This window comes from Dipteris shenzhenensis, chromosome 28 (genome assembly GCF_047967505.1).
Source record: "Dipteris shenzhenensis isolate YYH24624 ecotype China chromosome 28, Dip_SZ_1.0, whole genome shotgun sequence".
Classification (NCBI taxonomy): domain Eukaryota; kingdom Viridiplantae; phylum Streptophyta; class Polypodiopsida; order Gleicheniales; family Dipteridaceae; genus Dipteris; species Dipteris shenzhenensis.
Genome location: NC_141623.1, coordinates 27525322 through 27547319, shown reverse-complemented (window position 1 = coordinate 27547319; position 21998 = coordinate 27525322).

Genomic DNA, 21998 nt, shown 5'->3' with positions numbered 1-21998 from the left:
CTAGGGGTGTGTGTGTGTGTGTGTGTGTGTGTGTGTGTGTGTGTGTGTGTGTGTGTGTGTGTGTGTGTGTGTGTGTGTGAGAGAGTAAGATGGGAGAATCCATAGACAAGAGGCAGAGAAGAAGAAGAAGAAGCTCTTTTTGTAGTTCTCAAACCTAGCAATTGTATTTCTCAAACCTAGCAAATGGTGAAAGCCCAAACAAGTGAACAAAATAGCCTTTTATACCTGACTATAAAATCCTATTCCTAACATGAGTGGTGTTCACATACAAGTGAGCCTATTTACAAGATGGCATTCTTTATGGCTAACCTCAAGTGGGATAAAGAGCCTGAAGAAGGTACCCATACCAATGATGACTCATATTTTCCTTGGGACCTTGAAACAGAGGCTGAGAATGCTAAAATTGAAGATCAAATCTTTGATAATGACAGCCATTCTGCATGCCCTAATGGCAGTCGAGCTCCCAAAAGTTGAATCTCCAAAGTTGAATAATAGTAAAAGATCCCGCAAGAAAGCTGAAGGAGGAAATCGTAGAAAAGCCAAGCCCAAGCACTTCAATGAATTCGAACAAGTCCTCGTCGAATTGTACCTTGCAAAGTCAGCTCCCTCAAAATCAGAACCACCGCCTCTTGAATGGTCCCCTGAGGGACTCGAAGGAGTATGCGCAGCAAATGAACCCTTACTTGGAAACACCTTACCAGTGGAAAAGTTACCCCATAGTTCCCAACATAAGAAGTTTCAGAAATATAAGACACATGTGCGGATGAAGCTCGATCAAGAGAATTCAGAAAAAGAAAGTCTAAAAGAGCCTAACAAATTGGTAAATGAAACTACACCACCCAGTACACATGGCACATGTCAGGCTAGTTCAACACCGTCAGAGTCCGATCTTTGAGAAGTGTCGGAATACTTCAATAATTACACAAGTGGCAGTGCGCCAATAGCAATTCTAAGACCACTAAGAGAATCTAAAGTTCAAGAAACTGATAGCATTGGAGAAACTCCAATCTATGAGGGACCAGCAAAACATGCACAATAAACCTCGCCCCTGAAGGGGTGGAAGAAAAATTGGTTTTCATCGGGAAATAGCTTCAACATGAAGATGAAATCAAACTCAAAGAACTCCTAATGGAATACCGTGACTACCTAGCATGGTCATACAAAGAGATGAAAGGAATTTCACCAGACGTGGCAGTACACACGATACCTATAAGGGAAGGTGCTCACCCTAAGGTATGTGGACCTTATCGCAAAAATCCTAAGTATGGCACCATGGTTTATGACGAGCTGGAAAAACTCCTAGATGCCGGATTCATCTACGAGATAGAGCACACTGATTGGGTTTCACCCATTGTCATTGTGCCTAAACGCAACAAGAAGCTCAGAATATGCGTAAACTTAAAAAATGTGAATGCCGCCACAATTAGGGATCACTATCCCCTACCCTTAATAGAACAATGTTGGAAAAGGTGGCAAGTTTAGAAATATATAGCTTCTTGGATGGCTTCAGTCGCTATGACCAAGTGCAAATTGCTTCTAAAGACCAATCAAAAATAGCATTTGCTACAGAATGGGGTATTTTTGCATATAGAGTCATGCCATTCGGCCTTTGTAATGCCTCGGCCGCATTCATGGGACGAGGTAGGGCATGGTTTGGAGCTACATCACTATAGCCATTGATTTAGAGAAGTAAGGAGTGGGGGGGTTTAAAGGCTGCATAAGCAGGGGGGTTCTTTGGTAGTGCTATAGGTGAAGGTCTTAGGTAGGCACATTGTTTGAAAGTAGGAGATTAGGGGCTTTTGAGAGTTTTGTGAGGGAGGAATGTAAGATGATGGGAAAAAGGGAAAATTAAGGGAAGGAGAAAAAATAGGAAAATAGGGGAGAAATAGGAAAATAGGGGGGGTTAGAGAAAAATAGGGAGAAATAGGGACACGAGAAAAATAAGAATTAGGAAAATTAGGGAACAATTGTAATACAAAGTTTTTGAAAAAAAGAGGGAAATTTTAAATTGGAGAACTTAGGAATAATTGTAATAGGGAGAGAAAAAATTAATGACAAAATAGGGAAAGAATGGAAAAAAATAGGGAAAAGTTAGGAAAAAAGGGAAATATTAGAAAATTTTGGAAAAAAGGAGGAAAATATTGGGAGAAAATAATAGAAAAGATAGGAAGAGGGGGTTGGGGGGGAGGGAGATAATTAGGGAAAATATTAGGAAATTTTTAAGAAAAATAAGAAATAAATTGGAAAACTTAGGAAGAAAGGGAATTGGGGAGGGGGTTAGGAAAAAGTAGGAAAGCAAGGGTTAGAAAAAAGCAAGGAAAGCAGGGGGGGGGAATAGGGTAAAGTGGAAGTAAAGGGAGAAAGGAATAGGATGTGTGTGTGTGTGTGTGTGTGTGTGTGTTACCTACTATTTCAATGACTCTAAATCTCCACTAATCCACATTCTTAGTCAGAGCTTCAAAAGGCCCTTGGCAACCATTGTTTCATCATGACTATATTTACATTTATGTTAATGCTTAAGGGTGTAGCAAATAGAATCATCGAGCAAAAAGAAATCCATCTGATTACTCTAGCTACATTTCTAATTGAGAATCCAAGAGAATAAATTCTAGCTGCATTTCTAATCGAGAATCCAAGAGAATAACTCCTTATCGATTTCCCCCATGGTGAAAACCATAACATAGTTTCTAAATTCAACAAGTGACAAGGTATTTCAATTTCCAATTCTCATTGTCGACAAATATACTTATGTAAGTGTGCACGATAGGGTCAAGAGTACTATGTCTCAGTCTCCCAAGTGTATCCTTCAAGGTTGCCAACATCCTTTTTCGCAAATAGCATGCCCAAGACTCTACTTGCAAATCCAATGGAGAGGTGTGCCAACTCACCTAGCACTATCACAACCAAAAGAAAGCTAGAACATTCCATTTTAGTTGTGGAAGCCAGGCTTCAATGTCGGCACACATTTGTTATCCATGTCACCATATCTAGATCACCATAAAATCTTGGCATTCTTGTAACACAAAGTTTGGCATTTGTCAACAAGTTCAATGAACTACATGAAATAAAAGCAGATTCCCATAAGCATGAAATAAATGGACATGTTATAAAATTGGTGAAAGCTTATTCCACTGGTAGAGTGTCCCCTTAGGCCCTTAGGGAAAAGGGCTACCATCCTGACATTTCATGATAAACATCCAAAGGGGTCCCTTAAAGTTCAATGTGTACCTTTATATCATATCCAAGTGCATCCTAAACATGAGCTCATCAACATACTAAATCATCAAGGGTACAAACCTTTTCCTAGTGATCCCCTCCAACATGGGGTACCTGAGATCATACCAACTTCCATCATACCAATCAAAGGTTATTAAATGGCTAAGTCCATGAATATCTTGAAGAAAGGAATGCACCCAATAAGAAAAAGGAAAAGAACAGGATAAGAAAAGGATCACCCCACAGGACAAGAAAAGATATAAATTATGCATGGAAAAGGCAATCCCCTATTTATCCATTTAAGCAAAGGGCAAGAGGGTCCAAGATATATCCATCTTTCCTACTCCATGCACATTATGTGGGCAATCCCAATCATATGATCTTCATAAAAAATCAAACCTCAGAAATCCATCTCTTGGCCCTCTTTTTACCCTTAAGGCCTTTGCACAAACATTGTAAAACTATTATAGATTATCCATTCCACTATCAGTAATCAAAATTATTCATAATGAAAGAATTTCTTCAAGGGAGATAGCCTCATGGGCCTCAAAACTTCTTGTAATAAATAGGGGCTCGATTGTCCCAAACACCTTGCAATTAGGTGGACCTAAGACAAAGATTGCACACCATCTTTTCCAAAAATCTAAGCACGCTTGTACTTCTAAGAGGATTGCTACCCTCGCTATATATGACTCATGATAGTGATGACTTGTAAGGAAAGCGGGAGTAGCCATAAGGAGGACTCCAATGCAAGTATCTCGATTGAGACTGCCCATTGCATCCCATACCTCTAATGTGAACCTCTACACACTAGTATTGTTGTCGCATTCAAGTTCTCTATGCATGGAGTAGAGAATTGAGGATGAGTGCGTGTCTTCCATTGGATCGTCCCTCAATTTTTTGATCCAAGGGTGTCTTCTCCTTATATCTCAGTATGACCGGAGGCTCATAGCCAACATTGCATGATTCATAAGCAGTCTTCCTTGGTTGTAAGGTGCACCTCAGTTATAAGCGTGTATTAAAGGATTGCAATTATTCATCTATAGTGATGAAATGCTCTTCAAGTCTTACAAACATTGTAAAGGATCCCAGTCTACATTCAGGTTGCAAAGAGAGTGCCTTAGTCGAACTTGAATGACATTCCATCTCAAATGACTGGGTACGTGTTCCCAGCAAGAAGCTAATTACGTTGTGTATTTTGCAAATAGACAACAACTTCTACTCCCAGTAGTAGTCGGGCAGACCCATCGCTATGATATATCTATAGCCTCTCACCACAATTAGCAAGCCTCCCTCAAATATGAGTGCTCTACTATGTCCCAAGTGGCTGTCATCTCCAAGGCCTCACTCCCAGCATCTTCTTGTTCAACAGACTTTAGCTTGCTATGCGACTATAACATACATGAGTGTCCATTCAGGGTGCAATTGTGCAACGCACGTGCTTGTGTGTGAAAGAGAGCAACCACCCGAACACCATTCCCAACTAATTGAAATTTGAATTTTTGCTAGCATTGCCTCCTTAGAGGGTATCGCTATAGTGGAGGATCCAAACTCTTTTGTGAATTTCCACTTGTAATTTTTAACAAAATTAATTAAGATGTGTTTCAAATTGAAATCATCCTTAAAAAATTACCTTTTAATACCATTAGAATATAGTTTGTTTGTTTTTTAGTGAAAACAAAAAAATTATTTACCATATGGAAAAAAAGGGGGGGTGGAAAAGCACAAAAAAAGAATTCTCAGCCTCCTATCGCAAGCCTCATCTCCACAAGCATTTTTCACAAACTGTGTAAACACTATATTTTTCCCTACAGCATACCTAATTGCTTGATTTCGGCTACTATCACCTCGTAATCAAGAACCTTTCTACCTGGCTTATCCTCTATTCCTAAGCTTCCACATGTTAGAAATAATAACAAGTCTCTCCCAATTCATTCTGTTTACACCTATCCCCCAAAAGTGCAACTTTCCATGAAAGTTGAACATCAATTGAGTGTTTTTGAAGCCATCTCATCAATTGCCTTTTAATACCTTTAGAATATACTTTTTTGGCCTACCCTCTCAGTGTAGGCTATAGTAAAGGTTCTCACTCTGAATACTAAAAAAATTTTGCCCACCATTTTCTCCCTCTTTTCCTCGATTTCTATTTTGTGGCGCTCTCGTTATGCAATCAACCTCCAACTCCTTTTGAGCAAGCCTTAAGAATGACAAAAGTTGTTCACCTTGTCGGCTTTTGCCTTGATGTTGTTGGGTATGTCTTGGTAATGATTCAACTTCTTCACAAAGGGAAAAACAATCTTATCTTGTTTTTGGTGGTTCGATATGATGTAAATAAACTATTGGGCCAAGTGTTATTACTCTGCAATTGTTGTACCTGGAGGATCACCGCCAAAACCAACTTTGGTGTGATAATGCCAGATTTCCAGGCAAACCATAAGGGTCACCTCCAGAACCAATCTTGGCACGTTGCATTCACTATCCAACATAGTGGATCCTTCTCACTTGGCATTCGTTCATGAAGACCTTCTCTGCTCAACTCAAATGTAACAACATAGAAATGTGGAAGTGTGGGTCAAGTAGTCTGTTTATTTGCAGTCCCAGCTTAAACCCCCTCTAGCTATGGCTTTTGCCTCTCTCTTCCCCCATCACTCAAGGAGAGCTCAAGGACTTTCTCAGTGCTTTGAACTTGACAGAAGTTGATCAATCCCAGAACTTGATCACTTTTTTGTTTGGCTTGCTTGCTAGTTGGAAGATATCAATAGCTTGGAAGGGGTTTTCGGAACAAGTTTTCTCTTCGAGAACTATGAGAGAGTATACTTGCATTGGAGCTTTGTTTTTTGCAGGCTTATGTATGACAGTGAGTGCCCCGAGGTTTCCATGATAATGCCCCATCTTCCCCAACACCACCTCAATCTCTTCTCCCGATGTAGTGCCCCTTTCTAGCTCCTTTCCCACCTCTTGATCTCGCTCGTGATGCCTAGAATTTGGATGTAGAAGCGAGGCTTGAAGAGAAAGCAAGGAGAGAGAGAGAGAGAGAGGCCATTCCTGCAAAGCATTGTCTCCACTTGGCTACACTTTCTCGTGGGAGAAAAAAATTAATGTCAATAGCAGCTACGGGTTGATGGATCTTTCTATATTCTTGCACTAAGGCACATGGTCTATGTAGAATGTGTTGGGGGTGCTAGCACACATCTATTCTAGCTCACAGCATTTCGATTGGCGATGGTCCCCCATCCACGTGATCGAATTTGGGAGACAGAGACTTTCTAGAGAGAAGCCGATGGCAAGGGACAAGGCATTTGGAGGGGATAGACTTCGCATGGTAGGTAGAGATGGAAGCAAACCTTCTATTTGTTTGTACGAGTAGCATGACTCATCTACGATGGGTTACAGACCTGCTCTGCTGCATCTCAAGGTGGAAATCTCTTGGAATGTCTTTAATTTCAAGAAATAAAATCTTAAATTACAACACCCCTTCCACTATAGGCATGACTTGTCCTACCTCTATGCTCAGTTTACTCAACCATTCAGCTAAATGAGAGGCCATATGATGTTGATCGAGAGGCCAAGCATTCGCATAAAGCCCCCCTCACACACAGAGGCACTCTCTCTCCATCTCTTCCTTTCACTATCTCCTTCATGCACGCACATGTGCACACACATGACTGTTGGTAAACTGAAAGGAAAGCATGGAGTGAACACAAACTCAAAATTCTTGCTTATGGAATGAAGAAAGGTGAGGTCCTTAAGTAGGCACATCTTACATGATCACTGACATCACTGATGACCTCTGAGCTCCACAATCATCTCCTCAATCTGCTCCTAGACTCTCTCAATCATCCTATGTGGCTTCTACCACCACCTAACTGTGCCTCTAGCACACACACATAGAAACCAAGGTGTGCTTGGGGCATACACCTTGAGATATCCCAACAAACCCCCCCTCAAGGGAATGCCTCAAGCTATGTCAAGGATACATCTAGCACAAGGTGTCACATGCCATCTCATGGTGGTCATGGATCTATCAATGGCTAGGGTCTCAAGCTAGCAAGGGTTCCCATGGGTGTAAGGTAAACAAAAAGGGATACAAAAGACCTTCCAATGGTTATCTCCCCTGCATGTACATGCACACAATGTCTGCAGGAGGTACCATGGAGCAAAACACATACACATGGCCTACATCATATGGTAACCAGAGTTGTTTACAAAACACACAAAAGTTTATTTCATTCATTTTGGAGGACTATCCAAGCTGAGTACCTTGACTCAACATAAAAAGAGAGATCTGGAGCATACATAGAGATGATTCAAAAAGCATAATCTTCAAAGGATGCCTCATCTTGTGGAGGCACATCAACTGAAAGTAGATTGGCATTTTCTGTCTTTGAAGTTGCTTCCTTTTTGGGTCTACAAAACTTTTCATGATGATTGTTTTTGCCACAGTGTTTGCATGGATTGATCTTGAAGCAGTCTTTTGAGAGGTGATTAGTCTTCCCACAATGATTGCAAGGTGAAAACTTGCCCTTCTAGATTTTTATGGCATAGGCTATGTCATTGCCTTTCTGGAGTTCCATGTGCCTTTCTTCTTCTTAGAGTGCAGAGATAAGACCTTCAAGATTAGGATTGGGAAGATTTTTCAAAGTGGTAACAACATGATCATAATCTTCAGGCATACTCTTGAGCAACACTACCATAGCATCATCTGTAGTGATGGGAGAGTTGATAGAAGCAAGTTGAGTCATGAGACTCCGCATGTAATTGACATGGGCAGCCAAAGGAGTGCCACTAACCATCTTCAATTCAAAGAAAGCAAACTTAAGTGATAATTTTGAGATGTGAGAGCTAGCACCAAAAATAATGTCAAGCTTCTGCCAAGCTTCTGAAGGAGACTCTAAGTCAGAGATGTGATGAATATAGTCATCTCCTAAAGCAAGAGCAATGATGCCATATGCTTTCTCCTCTCTAGCAGGATCTCTTGCCGGGTATGTCAGAGCTGAGGATTCTCCAGCATTGGATGCTGTTGAAGAAGAAGTTGAAGCTGGTTTGACAAGCCCCCAGAGGTTTTCCCTCATCAATGAAAACTTGACCTTCATCTACCATGTGTGGAAGCCCTTACCATTGAACTTGTCCATATTCAATATGTTAGCCATGAGGGGGTCTAACCCAAGAATTGGCAGTTTCTTCTCTCTTACAAGGCCAACTGAATAGCTTCAAAATATAAGCATTTAAAGACTTGTGACGAAATTTCAATCAATGATGCTTTCACTTACATGTTTCACAGAGGTGGCTAAATGAAAGCTTTCTAATCAAATGCAGGTATAGCAACTTAAAAGAAAGTTGTGGCCACAGTTGTACTAATGCTTTTCAAAACTTCAAAACCTTAGAAATGAAAAAGTAGCATCTAATGTAGCATCACATTCACAACCTTGTCAAAACTATCAAAAAACAGAGGCCTAAACTTGGAGGGCTTGTATCTCACTCTCCAAAGCAAAGAAAAAGGGGCTTTTTAAAGCAAAAGAAAGCTCATATACCAAAGAGGATCCAGCACAGAGGTTGGACAAAATGGCGTGCGCTATTGCCTGGGGGAGTTGCTGTAGCCTGAACCTGAGTTTTGATGATTTCTCCTTCGTTATTGAACCAAATGAGCTGAAAAATGACTCAAAATCTTTGTCTTGAGGTCGCCCATCTACTCTTAAGAGGGCTCGAGCAATGGCACAGCAGGCAGGGAGTATTTTGCAATAGAAGAATGGCAAAAAAATGCACTGTTTGGAGAATGGCAGCCAGTAGAGACGTTTTTTTTTCAATTGCTTGCAGGTGGAAGTTTGCCCAAACAAGGGGTATCTCCAGCAAGAAGGGCTTGGAGAATGGTGGAGAATTGAGGGAGAACAGGCTTTAGCAAGATTTGGGAAGAAAGAGGAGAAATGGTGAAGATGAAGAAGAAGAAGAAAATGATGCTGTGGCACAAATGGCCTCAAGGAGGATCAAAGGGCTCTGATACCATGTTGGTAAACTGAAAGGAAAGCATGGAGTGAACACAAACTCAAAATTCTTGCTTATGGAATGAAGAAAGGTGAGGTCCTTAAGTAGGCACCTCTTACATGATCACTGACATCACTGATGACCTCTGAGCTCCACAATCATCTCCTCAATCTACTCTTAGATTCTCTCAATCATCCTATGTGGCTTCTACCACCACCTAACTGTGCTTATGGGCACCTAACTGTGCCTCTAGCACACACACATAGAAACCAAGGTGTGCCTAGGGCATACACCTTGAGATATCCCAACATGCACTACCCCCCCCCCTCTCTCTCTCGCTCTCTCTCTCTCTCTCTCTCTCTCTCTCTCTCTCTCTCTCTCTCTCTCTCTCTCTCTCTCTCGGTAGGCCACATGAATAAAATTCATCTTGTTTCATTATGATTGAGATCCTCCCTACGTTTTGTTTGTCTCCCTTACATGATCAAGATATTCCCTTGCGCTGAATTGAGATTGAAGACCTTTCCTTATGATTGAGATCTTCTCATGATCTTCCCTTATGTTCTAAATATGTTCTGGGTTTTCCTCACCCTAGGATGAGTGCTATGATGGCCTTACTCTCAATTTTCTTGTATTTAGTTTAATTCACACTTTTGATTGCATCTTACTCTTCCCTTATGATGGTTCCTTCACCAACGGTGAGTTCCTCCTTCTCTACATTGAGATCCTTGTTTCGATTGATTGCCCTTGAGCCTTCATATGTTGCTCTATTGTCTACGGCTTGTTTGTCTAATATGTGAAGTACATCTCTATTGCAATCCCTTCTGATCTCTAAAGCTTCATTGTGTTCGCTCTTCAGTATAAATACAATGCATCTTTGCATTCATGCTTATATTATATCTGATCATGTACCAAAGACTGTCATCAAGAGCGTGTGCCTTATTCTCTGTCATTCTAAGGCTCGGGCCAAAATAGAAGATGCGGGGAAGAAGAGTCCACTCCTAGAGAGCTAGTTAGCCGAGAAATAGTTGTTTGTCTTCCTTGAACATAACTTATTTCCAAACACTCCATCTCATCAATCCTCCTCTTGTTTCGACCCAAGTAGAGAGACTTTTGCAACAAAGACAACTGAATAGGTCACGTAGTTTTTTGAGCAAGACAAAGAGCCAGATTTGTATTTAGGAAAGGTAATGTGAATGCAATCGCAACCTTGTGCTATTTCTATTGGATTGAGCTTTTCCCAGTGCTACGGGTTTCTTCGCTATTGACAACATGGGAAGAGAATCGAATGTACATTTAGTAAACAATGAAGCTCCGAGTCCCTTCTTTGATGGAGAGTGATAGAGGCTAGAGACTTGCAGTAATGGAGATCAAACTGATATTCTAGGAGATTTAAATTATATGCTTGAATCACATATCACTAATACATATAGATATTCTTGAATCACAGCATCACTAACATATGTTACAGCACACCACAAATGCAGCAGCTATGGAGAGCTAAAGATTGATGGAGACCATGAAGCCTATCATGAAGGGAAGTGAGCTCCTCAGCTCGAGCATAAAGTCTTGACTTTGTATGGGTCATTCACCTCCTCACCCTAACTACATAATGAAAACGTCCAAGATCCACCCCAAAAGTCCGTGCTCTCGTAGAATTCCAAGAAAACATCCAAGATCCAAGTGCGAAACAATGCTTCTCTAGCTCTCAACTTCTCCATGCTCCTCCAAACCTCCTCTTGCTCAAGTCGAACCTCCAAGTCTCCTCCAAGCCTTTGAACCTCCCACGAACCTAGCTTCTCCTCTTTCTAAACCTCCATAAACCTCCACATCAAAACCTCTCCTTAAAGAATAGTATAGAGGTAGGTACAGAAGAAGACCTTGCAATCAGCTCCTCCCTAGCAAAAGGCCTTGCCTTGAGACTCTAAGGAGCCCCAGAATCAAACTCCCTATCAAGATCCACTGCATTAGTGAGTTAGTAACTATCTTTTCAATTGCTATTGATCACTATAGGTGTGACAAATTCGGCCTCCCCTAGTGAGAGCAATTGAAAATGAGGTAAATGAAAGGACCCTATGGTCTCTCGCATATTGCTAACATGAAGAAGGATTGAGAAAAACTTTTGCTTGGCAATGGGGCTATGGTCCTCTTTGCATAAGCCATCAAAATCTTGCTTATTGGATGCACTGAATTGCGGATTGTTTGTCATTATCGCTTACAAATGAGGCTTTTCTTTACCCAAAACCTTCATTAATTTTTTTAACACCATACAAGGACTTAGGTATTGGAAAGGCGAGTTGGTAGTGACAAGCCTTCCAGTAATTGAATTCTTCAAATTAGACGATAAGGAGCTACTTGAAGGATTAGACACGTCAAAAGCCAAGGAGCTACTAGACTATTTGAAGAGCTCTCTATGGCTTTCGAAAAGAGTAAGGGGATTTTCTATAAGACGTTTCAAAGGGGAACATGAAAGATCCAAACTCGCTTGTAGGCCCGTGGTGTAGGTGGTGTTAATGGCAAGAATTTTCTACTATGGACCTCTCATGCTTGTAAGGGATCTAGATGTAATAGTTCGAGAAGACAACCATTCTTCTTGCACAGAAGCTTGAGTTTCATAAAGAATGTGATTGTAGCTATGTTGAAGGAGAGATTTAAGTGGAAGCTCGGAGCTAAAAAGCTACGCTTTCCATTGATATGGCTAGAAAGACAGCTAATCCTAATTCTAATTAGTCCACAAGCCAATGTTCCAAGCCCAACCAAGGTGAGCTCCTCCTTGTAGGCAGCTTTAGCCCCTTTGAAATAGGGCAATTTATCCCTCTTTTGTACCTACAACAATTAGATGTAGACATAACCATGGCACCCATTAATTGTTAGGTCTTGCATGCAATATAAAATCTTAAACTAGTCCTAGTCTTTGTGGGCATCCCCACTATGTAGAACCAAATCAATCAATAAATACTCTGGTTGATTAGGGTCAACTCTCCTTGACTTTGGGCAAAGAACTTTGGTCGCAACCAAGGTTCCTTGACCATAGTGAAGTATCTTTGACCAAGTTGTGTTTGGATACTTTAGTTGACCATAGTCAACTCTTCTTGGCCAAAACCCAAGACTCCTTGACTAAAGTCAAGCCTCTTTGACCAAAGTCAATATTTTGACCAAAGTCAAGAGAATTCATTGGCTAATAAAAACTCTTGGACCAAAGTCAAATAAAGAGTATACTTTATGAATTGCTTGGGATATTACAAATTGATGACACAATGGGTATTATTCGTGTAATAAGAATTCTTTAAACCTTTATGTGAGATTCTTCAATCACACCAAGGCAAGGGAGAGAGAAAGAAAATGAGTTTCAACAGAGCTGATTGGTCCCTGTACCAACTAAGGGCCCATCCCGACAATGTATAGGGGGATTTACTTTACTTTGGAGAACTGGAACACAACTAAAAAACTACTCTTCACAAGAGCACAAGGCATGCAATCATGGAGAGCAACTTCTAGCATGAAACAAGACCCAAAAATCTAGAAATAGCTCCACCATAGACCGAGGCCTCAATGTTATCCACAACCTATGATGAGGACCACTTCTGCAAGGCTCAGGTTGAGGATAGTGTTGTCCATGGAATTGCAAGATGCTTGCGTGAGTAAGAGAATGGAATGAAGTAGAAACTGAACTAAGAGATAGAAATGTGACTGAGAGACAATGGAGACAAACAAGGGCTCTTGCAAGAAAGCTGAGGACCGAACTATTGATACATCATGATCTACACCTCAAACTTAAGCTGGAGTATAAACACCTGATGCTACTAAACTGAGTTGACCTTCCAAGAGAAGGAGGCTTGGACTGTTTTGCTTGAGGCAAGGGCTGGATATGTTGAGACATGGAGCTATCTTTGCTATGAGGTGAAAGCAGTACTCCTTTGCCCCACCATGACAGTCAGTAAGAAATTATAGCACAAAAACAGCCAAAAAAAGAAAGAGAGCGAGGACGGGGTAGCTTGGCCAAAGGAGAGAGCGAAAGAAAGAAAGTCTATTAAAAGTCTTTGAAAGACCGAAGAGTCAAGAGATTGAAAAAACCCTGATACAATAAGTTGAAAGGGTGGAGCCTCTAAGCGGGCGTCATCACCAATGACAAATACAACGTAATCATATCATATCTAATACATGAGGAATATGTGATCCCATGGCCAGGGTGAGAGCTATGATGTGACATCACTACAATGATCCTCTGGAGATTGGCAGAGAGGAAAATCTCAAGAGGAACCTGACAATGAATGAGGTTGTGACAGCATGAAACTTGTGATAGGGCATTGACAGCGGTTTGTGTGTATTGTTCATTGTCGTCTCCTAGTGGTGGCCTTGCATTGGAAAAGTATCCCCTTAGTTGTGCCTCTAGCCTAGTAAACATGGAAGGGATATCCCTAAGAACAATTTGTGCCCCTAGTCTAGTAAACATGGAAGGGGTATCCCTAAGAATGATTTGTGCATCAACTTGTTGTCGAGCCTATCGTGTTGCTAGCTCTGGATCTTAACCCCATCAACCACCCAGGATCAACTAGCCCATATGATCTAGCTTGAAAACATATGTGATCATGCTCTGACTAGAGTCTGGCTATGTATCATGATCTTGCCAATATATGAGAATGATAACAACCTCGGATCTCATAGTATGCAGGGCACTTGAAATTGATTTTCTCCTTCGACTCGATCTCTCATCAATCACATGAAGTATAGATGTGGCTCTCTAAGCTCCCCTTAGCCCATACACTCTCAATACAAGATTGGTGTGATGAGACACCTGTGCCAGATCGATATCCTCGATGAATGAAGGAGCAGGATCCGGATATACCCTGGTGGATCAATGAAGCCCTCCTATGAAATTAGCAAGTAGGGGTCATTGGGTGCAACTAGGTTCTAAATGTATGTAGTTGCTATAAAAGGTCCTCTTGGATAACCTGGTTGACCTCGTGATACATGAGTGGAATGGAGAGAGCCTTAATGCTCTAATAGATTGGAGGCACTCTATCCATGTGGGGCCCCAAACTTCCAAACCACCTCCTGTGAAAGTGCAGATCGTGCTCTCTTAGTGCAACGTGGAATTAGGAAAAGATCAAGGGGGATCAAACCATAGAAGAAACTCCATGAAAGAGATGATGAGCAACTTTGAATCAATCTATTGCAAATCTATATTCAACAATACATGATAGGCTTCTTATATAGAGAGAGCCCTTAGAATAGTCAACACTTGTGGGATCCTCTGATCCACATCTCTCCTTGTGGATGTCCTCGATCCACATCCTCACATCGTGTAGTCCACATCCTAGGGTGGCTACTTTAATACATTCCTATACCATACCTTAGCCTGTAATTATGTGCTGATGGCACCATATTCCTCAACACCTCCCCTTGGTGCCATGATCCATTGGCTACTATAAGGTGGTCAGATGTACCTTGCTATTTAAGGTGGTCAAGTGTGGTTTTTACATGTCAATACCTCCCCTGAGTGCTTGCATGGCTACTTGTAGGTGGTCAAGTTTGATTACAAGAACATAGGCTAAAGGTGGAAAGGCTTTTGCTTCTCAATACATGTTGTCGATGGTGTTCTCTTCTTTGCTTGATGTAGCTTGTTGCATGATGCTTTGTTCTTCCATGTGCCTTAATGCTTTATGTGTGGATGCCATGTTCTATGATATGGTCATCTCACACATTTGTGCTTTCGGCATGCTTTTTGCATTCATGTGTTGCTTTACCATTTGTTGCAAAGGTCTTACCATGAGCTTTGTTTTGCTTCAATGGTAGTGTCTAATTTCTAACAATGGTTTTGACTTGACAGGTGCGTAGAGCTTGAAAAGATTATCACTTTTCCTTTTTGGAGTGTGTGCAAATTCTTCTTGGATTGCAAGTTATGGCTTGTCGAAGTTTTATGAAGAAGAGGTGGCCTTTGATGATGTGGCATAGGAATTCATATGCAGCATTCCAAATTGTGCTTATTAGTAGGACCTCTATGCTTATATGGTACTATGCATTTAGCTAACCCCATAACCTAACCATGGTTAATGTGGTTGACTTCACCAAACCTGGGTCCTATCTGCCACATGGAAAACTCTGATCACTCACAAAATATTAACCTAACCACACTTACCTTTACCACACCCAGCCTTATTTGCCATGTGTCAGTCAACCTTGAACAAAAAAACCCTTTGAAAGAAATCTATATGCAGCAGGGAGCTCAGGGCGATGCACATTATCTGAGTAATAGCATTTGTAAACGAGAAGCAATTCGTCCAGAAGGTTTATGCCAAGTCTGAACTTGAAGGCATTGAGGGACTTTGGAAGAGCCGCTTTGTGCACTGAGGTTCCGTTGATGTAGGAGAGCAGGTGCTATTGCTCGAACTGGGCTTGTGGTCAACCATATAGTCTTTATGTGTCGTCTGGGGTAGCCGCAGTTTGATGGAGTTGTAGTTCGGGGAGCCTTGTAGTAGAGACCATTGGGAGCTTTCAGAGCAGCCGGTGCCTTGGCCGGTTTTGGCTTGGGAGACTTCGGGGCCTTGATCGCCTTTGGGGCTTTGGGGCACTCTTCTTCAATTCCTTAGACAACTTGTACGAGGCCTTCACCTTCACCAACTTGGCCTGCTTCACGAGATTCTTGAGTTGCATAGAGGAGGCTCCTGCTGAGAGCGTGGTAGCCCATAGAAGCTTTGGAGTGGGCTACTCATTGTGGTGGCGGCTGCGGAGAGCTTGCTGAATTACTTAGGAGCCGCAACCACTGCCCGTGAGCATGAGTGGCGTTGGTTGTGTGTTAAGGGAGTCCATGAGCTCCATGTATTTTGGAGGGACTCTGTTGAGGCCGAGTCTCTAGTCTGTTGAGGAAGGAGCTCGCTAGGTTGACATTGAGAGGGTCCTTGACGGCGGCTGATGGTGGGAGGCAGCTATTGTCATGGCTGAAACCTTTAGCTTCATCTTTTCTTACTCCTCATCTATAAACAAATCTTCTCTCTCTTGAAGAAGTCACTCAAATCTCCCTCTTTCCCTCATGAGAAGAACTCTCATACACAAGTATATAACAACAAAAATCTCTGTACTCTCTTAAGAGAAAGTGAATGGCAAATAGTGGATGAAAATTTCAAGAATATCACTCAAGAGAAAGCATGACAAAACATGCCTATAACTAATCAAGGAGAGCTAGACCTAAGCTCTGAAACCATGTGAAAGTGCGAATCGTGCTCTCCTAGTGCAACGTGGAATTAGGAAAAGATCAAGGGAGATCAAACCATAGAAGAAACTCCATGAAAGAGATGATGAGCAACTATGAATCAATCTATTGCAAATCTATATTCAACAATACATGATAGGCTTCTTATAAAGAGAGAGCCCTTAGAATAGTGAACACTTGTGGGATCCTCTGATCCACATCTCTCCTTGTGGATGTCCTTGATCCACATCCTCACATCATGTAGTCCACATCCTAGAGTGGCTACTTGAATACATTCCTATACCATACCTTAGCCTCTAATTATGTGCTCATGGCACCATATTCCTCAACACCTGCATGTGTGCGCATACCAACACCTCTGATTGCCCTCAGTTGGCAAGGTCATGGATGAAGATAGGACCATCCATAGTGATCTACATTGCCTTAAAGTGCAAGAGCCATATTCCATGACTTGGTAAAGGTATGTGATGACCTCGAATGATGCATCAATATGTAGTGGAGATGCACCGGAGTCACCCAAAACTATTTGATGTGGGTTTGATGGCTTGCTTTGGATCATCCAAAATAGCAAGAGAACATGGAGTTGCTATACTTGAGCCCCAATCTACCTTTGATAGATTAGCCCCCCAACAAGGGCTACCATACATGCCTGCTTGGCGGACAAAGGAATCACATGGAAGAGACTTGATTCGGGGATCCTGGAAATGAGAATGGAAGCATTGCAGCTCTAGTCAAGCGAGCACAGCATACCCCCTTGTTGAGTCGGTCCTACATCATCGGTCACCTTTTGAAAATCAGGTCAGACAAAAGAACCCCCAAGTATGTGTATGATGCAACAACCAGTGGCAACCCATCCAACATGAACTACTCTTTGTGCATGGATATCGGGATGTGTTGAAGATTATGTCCTTGGTTTTACCAAGGTTGGCCTTCAAGTCTGTGACTTATAGAAGGTGTGCAATGCATCAAGTGTTGTTGGAGATGCTTTGTTGAGGATGAGAGCAAGAAAATGTCATCTATGTATAAGAGGATCTGAATCATAGGGTCAATGTGAGAGCAACTGGCCCCTCCTAGTTTTCCCATGAAAGTCTTGAGCTCATCTATGTGGAGGCTAAACATGGTAGGTGCTTTGGAAAACCTTGTTTGACCCCAATAGTGCTCATGATCTCCTCTATCCTCCTGCACCCATCCAAACCCTAGTTGAAACCCTCTCTAGAGTACCATAATAGCCTAGATGATCTCTTGATCACCCAAATCTTGCAAGTGTCTCATAAGGTGAGCCCTCGGCACTATATCAAAGGCTTTGCAAAATCCACATAGCAATGATAAACACTTTGTCTTGGTTGTCCTCCTCAACAACACTTTTGAGAGTGAGTATATGATCTAGAGTCGCATGATTAAGTGAAATGTTGCATGTCTCTCAGCCCTGAGCACTTGGACCTATGCAATGCTAACCTCTGTGTTGAGTACTGATGTAGAAAGGTTGGGTGTGGCGTGCCCAATCATAGTTGTTCTGTAATTTTCAGGGCTCATGGGATCTCCTGGCCTATGAATGGAAGTGATGGTGTTAAATGTCTATTTGTGAGTGAAGCCTGTGCAAACCATTTCGTTAAAAGCTTTGCTAAGATCACAACCATAGTCTCTATCCCATATGCAATAAATTCAGTATGTAGGCCCTTCTGCTTTTTCACTCAATCATTATGAAGCTTCAAGGAGCATGTTTGACACCGCTAGTGGTGAAAAGAATGAATGCCATATTGTGGTGTCCATGAGAGAGATGGGGCTCGTCCCTTGAGGAACTTCCACCAAAGTAATTAGATTTACTAAATAAAATATTGAATAAATCCTCATTTTGGCAAACGAAAGCCTGCAAGCATGAGAAATATAAACTCTTGCTAGTCAACCAAAGTCAACTTTCTTTGACCGAAGTCAATCTATTAAATATTTCTCTTTATTTCTTGGGATAAATATGATTTTGTGATAGCCTTCATTATCATCATCATTATCAACATCATTTGTATCAGCATTGGCATGCCTTTGCTACCACCATTGGGTTTCCATCCCACATGCAACCATTACCTTCCCTACTGAATCTATAAATGTTGTATAGATTTGACACTCCACAGGGGACTGTGATTAGATTTTCATGGAGGTTCACCATCTTCTTGCATGAGTGGCTCTACAGGATAAACACATCTATAGCCTCAAATAGGAGGTTTCATAGCTATATAAGAAGCTTGTTGGCATATGCAATCAAGTGGCAATAGCCCCAAGTAGCACGCCAACAATGGAGATACAAGTGGCCACCATGCAATTGGCCATCGAGGAGACATCCATATGGTTAGTCATTGCAAACAGAAGCCTATGAAGGCCACCGTTTTGGCCACCATCCTTAAGCAACAATAGCAAAGAGTCAGTAAGGCTCTCAACATTAGAGCTAGGGGGACTCTTTGTACCTCCACCAACGCCATTGATGATGCGACCAACTTTGTGGCTGCTGGGAGTTCAAGAGCATGGGATTGAGGATGCATGGTTCATAGAACATGTCGTGACTTGGGAGTAGCCTCTCGTCACACTCAAGCCTGTTTTATAGCATTACATAAGCCAACGTGCTATGGGACCACCCCCAAATCCATATGGATGAATACCTCACATCCTTTGTAGGGAAAGGAGAGGCATATGCTTCTACAACAGTGAGACATCGCTTGCAAGGAGGAGAAGTGAACAATGGTTCGAGATGGGCAGGTCTTGATAGGGCCCCCATGGACATTTGGGGGTCTGCATGCATAGGGGGATGTGAACTATGAGATTCAGAGCACCAATACCTTGACCCGCACTATTAGGAACTATAATGGCACCTTATGGTTAGATCTAGGGAATTTCTCAGAGTCATACACAGGATGAGAGAGAGTTTTCTTCATAGAGACTCATTAGAGGCTAGAATGCCCTTTGCTTGTAGTTTGTGGGTACACATGAGAGACATCATATTGAAATGAGACTTGGGGGACAGGTGGAATTCGTGGATCAAGAGGAATGGTAGTGATATAGGTCATCTTTCATTGGGATGATCTCTATTGAGAGACGTGACACACATTCGAGATTTCTTTGGATTGGGATTAGATGCACCTCCTGATAGGGCCTCTTCATCACCATTTGCTATTTCCCTGATATGTGGTGTGTGTGGATGGTGTCATGGTATGTGTGGTGTGATAGGGGATGGAAATACCAAAGAAGAAAAGTGTGGTTACCTCCGAGTGGTGGTGCGGAGACGAACGTGTGTGGTGCGGAGACGAACGTGTGTGGTGCAGGCAAGGGATCCCATGAGGTAATCAACTGAATCCATTTGTGGAGAGCCAAAATGAAAGGTCGGGTGGTGGTGTGGAGACGAACATGTGTGGTGTAGGCAGGTGATCGCATGAGGTAATCAAGTGAATCCACTTGAGGAGAGCCAAAATGAAAGGTCATATACCTTACCCATCTTCAAGAGGAATTCACCATAAGAGGTGACCATGGCTCAATTGTCTGCAGTTACTTATGAAATCCCTACCTCATCTAGATTGATCAAGAGAAGAAGTCTATGAAAGCAATTCCAAACCAGCAAATCCTGGCAAAGATGGAGAGAGTTCTCAATGTGAAATTGAGGGGCAAGTTGAAGTGCACGGGTTGCAATTACCTTTGATTTTGGTTCTCATGTTCAAGAAGAAAGCATGACACAGTTGCTTTGCCTAGAAAAGAAGCTTAATATATTGCTATATAAAACATTGTAGTCAGGTAAACATCAAATTCTTTGAAAACTGGAGTCATTGCATGTTGTAGATGAAGATGTGCAGCGAAAAGCCTGGAAGAAAGGGATGTTTGGCAGTAGCTAGCGAGGGTCTTTGAATGCAACAATTATTAGACTTCTTTTAGAGATTGTCGTGCGTAGAATTGGTGGGACAATTCCATCGAGTTTGGTGATGCACGTTTTCAAAGTAGGGCCTTCCTTGTTCGTGGTGGATTTAAAGAAGACGATTGGTGACATGTAGAATACAAGGATGTTAGTATTCTGACCTTCCTCTATAGTCTAGATTAGTTGGATTGAGCCCACCAATGCCAAGTGCAAAACTTGAAGGATAGCTCCTTGAAGATCGACACCTCCATCTTTACCTTGCTGCTCTTCACACCTGCAAAGTTGCATAAGCACCATCCCTACTGCTTTCAATCATGCTACTTTCTAGCATTCTCAGCTTTCTCACCCTTACTTGCTCATGCATATAAGCTTTGTTGCATCAAAATCGTCTCCAGATTAGAGATTAGACATGGACCTCAAGGGAGGAAACCACCTCCGTATTGCACTTGCAGTAGCTGGCAACATGGCTCAAGGTACCCGTAGAGTCAATAACTTGCCAGAGAGAGCGCAGTGCTTTTCTATTTATCGACACATGGCTCACAAAATTTATCATATGCATGTATAAAAAGACGGATTGAGCCTTAAGTGATGGGATTGTCAACGATGGAAAATTTGAGGAGGGTAAAGAAATTGACCTTGAAACTTAGCCCTCCAAATGGGTTTGTACATGGTTCACAAAAAAGGGAATGTGCAGTTTGTGTACAGTGTAATGCTGCTTGATATTCGTTTTTAATATTTTATAGCTTCTTTTTGTCATGGAACACCTAACCACTTAATCTTAACTCAACTTTTTTTGGGTTTAAAAAAAAAACAAGAATGATAAAATCATGGACATCCTTACAAATATGAAGGATAGTGCTTTTTAATTAAATAGCAATAGTGACTTTCACAATTTTAAGTCTCGGCGTCTAGGGAAGGGTCCATTCCCTTGAATTATAACTTTTTGGGGAAGGAAGTGCGCCGCCTCCTCGCCCACACTTTGTGTGGTTATAATAATTATATATTATATATTATCATACAAATAATTTCAATTGCTCGTCCATTCAAAATTGCTTATTTTCAATCTGAATTCCTACAACATTCGTCTCTTTTGATGCATGTTCTTGATGCGAGGGAGCAAGGAAAGCCAAGCTGGATGCAAGATCGAAAGATATCAACACCTTTATTCATATGATTCTAGTCCATGTGACAATATTGTAAAGACTCCAATGAGGATAATGTTGGAAAGCTGAAAGGAAAGCAAAGAGTGGACACAAACTCAAAATACTTGCATTACTTGCTTTATGGAATGAAGAAGAGTGAGGTCCTTAAGTAGGCACCTCATACATGCTTACTGACATCACTGATGACTTTAGAGCTCCACAATCATCTCCTCAATCTGATCCTAGATTCTCTCAATCATCCTATGTGGCTTTCCACCACCTAACTGTGCTTGTGGGCACCTAATTGTGCCTCTAGCACTCACACATAGAAACCAAGGTGTGCCTGAGGCATACACCTTGAGATAACCCAACAAACCCCCCCTCAAGGGAATGCCTCAGGCTATGTCAAGGATACATCTAGTCTCATAGTTTCTCATGCCATCTCATGGTGGTCAAGGATTAATCTATGGCTAGGTTCTCATGCTAGCAAGGGTTCCCTTGGGTGTAAGGTAAACAAAAAGGGATACAAAAAGACCTTCCAATGGTTATCTCTCCTGCATGTACA